Source organism: Aquila chrysaetos, chromosome 18, assembly GCF_900496995.4.
Source record: "Aquila chrysaetos chrysaetos chromosome 18, bAquChr1.4, whole genome shotgun sequence".
Lineage (NCBI taxonomy): Eukaryota > Metazoa > Chordata > Aves > Accipitriformes > Accipitridae > Aquila > Aquila chrysaetos.
In genome coordinates, this window is record NC_044021.1 from 14,669,398 (window position 1) to 14,675,397 (window position 6,000).

General features: G+C 40.6%; 1 long non-coding RNA gene across 1 annotated transcript in view; it reads left to right on the forward strand.

The window, feature by feature from the left end:
* LOC115353177 overlaps nucleotides 1-4,363 on the forward strand; it is a 38,786-nt gene extending 34,423 nt beyond the window's left edge. The window contains exon 3 of the long non-coding RNA XR_003927475.1: nucleotides 4,206-4,363. This is a non-coding gene — a long non-coding RNA (uncharacterized LOC115353177). The remainder of the gene's footprint in view (nucleotides 1-4,205) is intronic.
* The last annotated feature ends 1,637 nt before the right edge of the window (nucleotides 4,364-6,000 follow it).

The window sequence follows — 6,000 nt, forward strand, 5'->3', positions numbered from 1 at the left end:
CCCCCCTCCCAAATATCTGTGTGTTTTATTTGTGTCTCCTTTGAACTTTTGGGGGAGAAAAAAAAAAAGGCAGCCAAAGAAAGGGAAGGATCTGATGTGTTAAAAATTCACTATTGTGCTTTACATCAGCCCCATTGTGCTAACATTCTGGCCTGTACTTGCACCAGTCTCGGCTAATTTCCTTGAATGGAGAACACACGGTGGATGAGATCCAGCCATGCTTTGCCATAGCGTGCAACAAAAGCAGCCACAGAAGACATCTTCTGTGCAGTGAGCCCATGATGATTTTTAAACAAGTATTCCTTACTGGGTATTAAAAAGGGCTTTCAACACTGATACTTTAAAAACCAGGAGGGATATTTTGAAAGCCCATTTTCTTGGACAGTGAAGAAAATTTTTGCAGAAGTTTTATGAGCATGTATGGAACATATACTGTTAGGAATATGTTAAAAAATCTTGCAAGTTTAATGTTGGAGATTAAAGAATAAACCTTATGGCATGTAGAAATAGGTTAATAATTAAACCTTTCACCTAAAAGATACAAGAATCTTGTATCTCTTGTATATCGATGGATGACATGATGACAAACAGAGATTTTTATTAACTTTAATGTTATCACCCACTCAAGACAAGGGGCAATAAATGCACTATGTTCCAGAAATCAACAAGTTATAGAAAGATTTATCCCTCCGTTTCCAACCTGTGGTTTGTGGAGCACTGGTTGTACATCACTTACTTGCTGGCGGTCTTCACCCAACACGCAGGATTACAGCGGCTGTAATGCAGGACGGATCTAACCCCTGCAGCAGGTAGGAGTGGATACAGTGGATGTGGCGGACTGACCGTCATCACAACCGCTGCAGCCCTGCCTGCAGTGCAGGCAAGAGGTCGAACTGCAAAGGGGAGGGTGGTCGCTGCAAACGGACCTTCAGCCAAGTTAGGAAAAACACGGAGCAAGAAGTATTGGGATATTTTACGGAGCAACCATACCCGGGGAGAGCTCTCAGCGCGGGAAAGGGGTTAGCGTTTTGGCAACCTCTCCCTGTGGAAGGAGCCTCCCCACCCCAAGGGTCGTGTCCCCAGGCTGGCCAGAGGCGCGTTAGCAGGTGGCTGGGGCTGTCCTCCTCCACCCAGATGGTCCCTCGCTGCTCTCCCACTTCCAGCGAGACTCCTCTTGCCACGAGGGCTTCTCGTTGGACTTGATCCCAAATCCACACGGTTTATGGAAAGATTCCTGCTCAGTCAACTGCTTTGGTTTGAGTCACTGCACGGAGGCACTCTTGAATTCCGGGAGTTCAGAGTGGGGTCCTGAGCCTCCATCAGGTGTCAGGAGAGGTGAGGGGACGGTGACAGGCATGGCAATGCCTGTGAAGGGCCAGAGTTGCTTGAACTCATTCTCTACCTTCCCCCTCCCGCATTTGAGGGATTTTTATGGAAAACACATTTGTAATGTATTCGATTGCATCTATGCAGGGGAGAATTAGATTGGCATAAAGGTAAACAACTGGCAAATTATTCATAACTCAAAATCTGCCCGATGTCTTTTTGTTCCAAAACTTTAGAAATTAGAGACTGCTCACCAGATGTTATAAAAGAAATTACTAATTTAACTGCTAAACTGCTAAAAGGCTCACTCTGGTAATATTTTCCTGCAGAAAATGTCTGTGTCTTGTTAAATGTTTATTGAATACTGTAATTATATTACATTTGCTGTTAAACGATATTGACATTTTTGAATAAAAAGGGGTTTTTTTGTTGTTTTTTTTTAATCCAGGCAGGATCTATAATGTGAACATCTGGTTGCAACCTAATGTGTGGCATTGAAACAAAAAAAAATCTCCCCACCCTCAAAGAAAAAAGCCTTCTGCCAATATTTTTCTCTGTGTATTATTTTTTCAAAGTAGCTCCGGCTTTTGTAGCACCAGCTATGATTAAGTACCAGGACTTTCTCACTATCAGCAAATGTTTAAAGGCAAGTAACCAGCAAAGCTTCAGCAAGCTGATGGCTGGTGAAATAAGGATATATTTAGCAATGAAACAGCTGTTTCTTGAGCAATAACCCAGCTGTTTGGCTTGGAGAATACCTGTTAGAGTTATTAATCATATTAAAAAGTAGAAAAAAAAACCCTGACTCTGGAAGGCATGAAACGGACATTTTAAGGGCTTTTTTTATAAAAAGGTGGCTTTGTTACTATAAGGAGTGTAAGAAAAAAAAAAGCGGGAGAGGGGTTGGGAATCTTTTAGAAGTATATAGGTATTTAAATAGATGCACTTAATATTGCTGCCAGCTACCAATCAAGTTTCTTTTCCTCATTTAGTGAACTATGCTCTTGCAAAACACTTGCAAAATGCTTTGTATCATACTGTTTCTGTATCCATTGCCTTCCCTAAATCTTTCTGTTGAATTACTGGGAAGGGTTCAGATGTGATGTTGGCTAACTGCACCACTCAGCGTACATTTATTTTTTCCCATTTCCTATTGGGTAATGGAAGACAGAAATTTGGCTCCCTTCAGCCTTGGGACCTATCCATAACTCAAAGAATGTGATTTCTACTGGAGGCTACAGTAAGGAATACGTATAAAATTCTACCATCTAGCTGGAATGTTAAAGACAGACTTTCTTTTATAGGGTTTCCCTGTCACGCAGTAGATTTAATCAAGAGAACCAGTCAATTACAGTACGCTTGCGCTGAACAGACGTGAGACACAACTCAAGTATTTAAATTGCAACTTGTGCTATTCATAAAGGTGTTGCTGGCTGGGAACATCTTCAAAAGCAAAAGCTTTCTTGTATGTAGATAGGACCCAATCCTGGCTGCTGTATATGCATAAAAAGTAATTCTAGTGGCTCCATTGTTATTCCAGGTGGTCCTACACTGCACAGCTGGAACAACCACAAGAAAGATCTATGTATGGACAAAGCACATGCTCTTTGGACAATGCATTAATTCACTAAAAAGTGGACATTTCTTTTGGCTAGCTTTTGGGGATTTTCTGACTTAGGGTACTTGAGTTTTCTTTTGCTTTATATCTCTTTAAAGAATAAGTAAATAGAATAAAACTCAGATATTTTAAACATCTCAGACCTGAGCTACTTTTTTCAGCTGGAACTGGACATTGCAGTGTTTTTTAAGCAGAACGCAATATTTTGACCTGTCAAAATGTTTCATTTAGGGGAATCTGAATCAGAGAATAAAGACAATCTAGTTAAGCTATACTTTTTTATTTATATCACTAATTTTTATAAAACCATCCATATGAACAGAAATGCATCTGACAACAATGAAAATAGCTCAGGCTTCCATCAAAGAATTAATTCATGCATTGAAGGCTACATGGGCTATCATAACTAAAATCTGCTCCCATTTATCGTGGTTTACATTTTTTGTGTTAGAGTAATCTGCCTGTTGTACTGCAGAATGACTCAAGGGCCTGGCAGCATTCCCTACCAGCCTCACGTGATACAGGATGAATGTGCACAATTTTGCCCTGGGGGTGGACATAGGTTCCTTGCCTCACTGGATATAAGCTTACCTTTCTCCTTGCACTCCTGTGACTTCTCCACACTTGAGAAGGTTTTAGGAAGGAGGCAATTAGGAGAGCACATCATGAGTCCTTTTTTGGCCACCACCAGCATTAACCTGTCAACGACTCCATGGCATCTAGCAGATATATTGCTTCAGCAGCTAAGCACATGATAAAAATGTGCTGCTTGGACTCAGTAAATATTATGCCAACGTATCGTGTCCATATACACACAAACAGCTCACACTAAGACAAATCAGCAGTAATAACAAAATAATTTTATAGATCAATGGAATCATTCTTAGCTTGCAAAAGATATTTGTGTTTTCAGATTCTCCTTTTCCCCCAAAACAACACCGTGACCTAGCTTGCAGTTGTATTTTCACTGCAAGGGTTTCTTGCAACTCCCAGAGAAGACAAAACTTGCATTGTGGGCAATGCAAAGGCCCACATTAATTTCAGGCATGTGGGTGGGTGGAGTTTAAACCTGGTCCTTATGTTCAGGATGCCAAAGAGTTGTGGTTTATCCCGTAGTGATTTATACACACTGGCATTATAGTACCTCACGTAAAGCTAACCTAAATGAGCCAGGGAAAAGGATGCTATAGAAAAGATAGCAGTCAGTGAGGACCAAAGCTTGTCTCCATCACACACTGTGTTGCTCCACATCCCGTTTCAGGGCTGTCTGGTTTCGTGCGAGGCCGCGGGCCCCTGCTGCAGAGAAGTGAGGGGGGCAGAAGACGTGCTTTCGCAGCGGGTACCGGAGGCCCTGGTGGGCTCAGTGTGAGTCTCCCGCTGGCTTCTGGAAGGGGCGTCAGCTACAGGAATAGCAAAATTGGTCTCAAGGTACCACCAACAGCAACAGGTCTGATGTTGGCTGTTTGTCCATTTTTTTTCTCTCTTAGATGAAAAGTAATTGCTGGATATAATTTAACATAATATAACTGTACACCGTGTTTCTGCGGCTCTAAACAGGATATGGGAACATAAGTGGCTTGGAAAGATGCCATCCCTTTCTCTGCAGGTAGGTGTCCATCAGCACTGCTATTGCACAATGTTTTTCCTGGGATGATAGTGGAATTTAAAATGTGGTTTGTAAACTGCAGTTTGTTATGCTGAGGGCTTACCGGGGAGGTTTTGACAGACACCTAGGATTGAATCATCTTAATGATCAAAATAACTTCTGAGATACTGTGAAGCTTCATGGCTTATTCAGCAAGGAATTGAACTACCAAGTTCCTAGAGGCTCTCATCTGATACCTCCAGCAGGGCAAGAGAGAGGTGTGAAGTGGCAGGTCTGAAGGACGCCCACGCTGACTGGGTGTGCAGCAGTGGCATGCCAACTGATGAGCTGTGAAGCAGACCACGTCACATTGCTGCCTTAGGTTTCTATCCTCTGCATTTCATAAAACTAATAGGAACACCCTAGTCTGTGAAATATTGAATTGGATTGAAATTGGCCTGGAGGTTAATGGGATAGAGGGAAGAAGGAGGTCCGACCAGACAGATAGCTCATCCCAGAAGCTTCGTTTGTTTAGGATGCCTCACCAAAAATACTGGTCTAATTTCAATGGCATATGACAAACATGTATGTAGATATAACTTATACAATTCCATAATTTCTTGATGGATTTTTAGATGTATAGGGAAAGATCCCGTGTAAATTATCTTCATACAAATTGTATTATAAATTGTATTATAATAGTATTATATTATAATATAATAATTATTAAACATTATAATTATTGTATTATAATTTTACTTATATCTCTATAAGTTATATTCATATCTATATGGATACGCACATACATGCACACTATAGATGTGTGTGTATATATTTTACAGGAAGACAAACAGAAGAATCTTGCTAATATCTATATAGAAATGTTTAAAAAAAAAGAAAAAAAGAATTTAATTTCCTAAGTGTAATCCTTGAGAAAATTTGTTGTTTGTTGTTTCTGAGCCTTCTTCATCACTCTGGAGCAAATGTAGATGTCCATTTCTTTGTGGAGATGATATGGTGTGTAAAAAAGTTCTCAAGAACTTTTTAACCAGCTGAATTGTTGCTGAGCAGCTATCCAATGAGCCAAAGGAGAATTAAGACATTTGCCAGTATGTGAAACAAATCTGATAAATAGCCTACCAGAGCTCCCAAAGGCTGTTCAGTGTTCCTCATCCATCATATGGAAAAACCACAAGCATATATTGTCATATCGATGAGGCTGGCTGCCCCTCATGGGATGGGTCCCAGAACCAGAGGGGAGTGTCTGTTCTCATCTCCCATCCTGAAGCTGGATACTCTGCAACTGTCTGCCTACATGCTAGTCTATCAAGGGACAAATAGTAAAAACCGTTAAAAGTTACTGCCATAATATAATCAATATTTTCATCATCTGTAAAATGCCATCTCTTCTGAACTTAGGCATTCCAGAAAATTAGCACTGTATTAATTCATGAGGAAAATTTGAAATGAT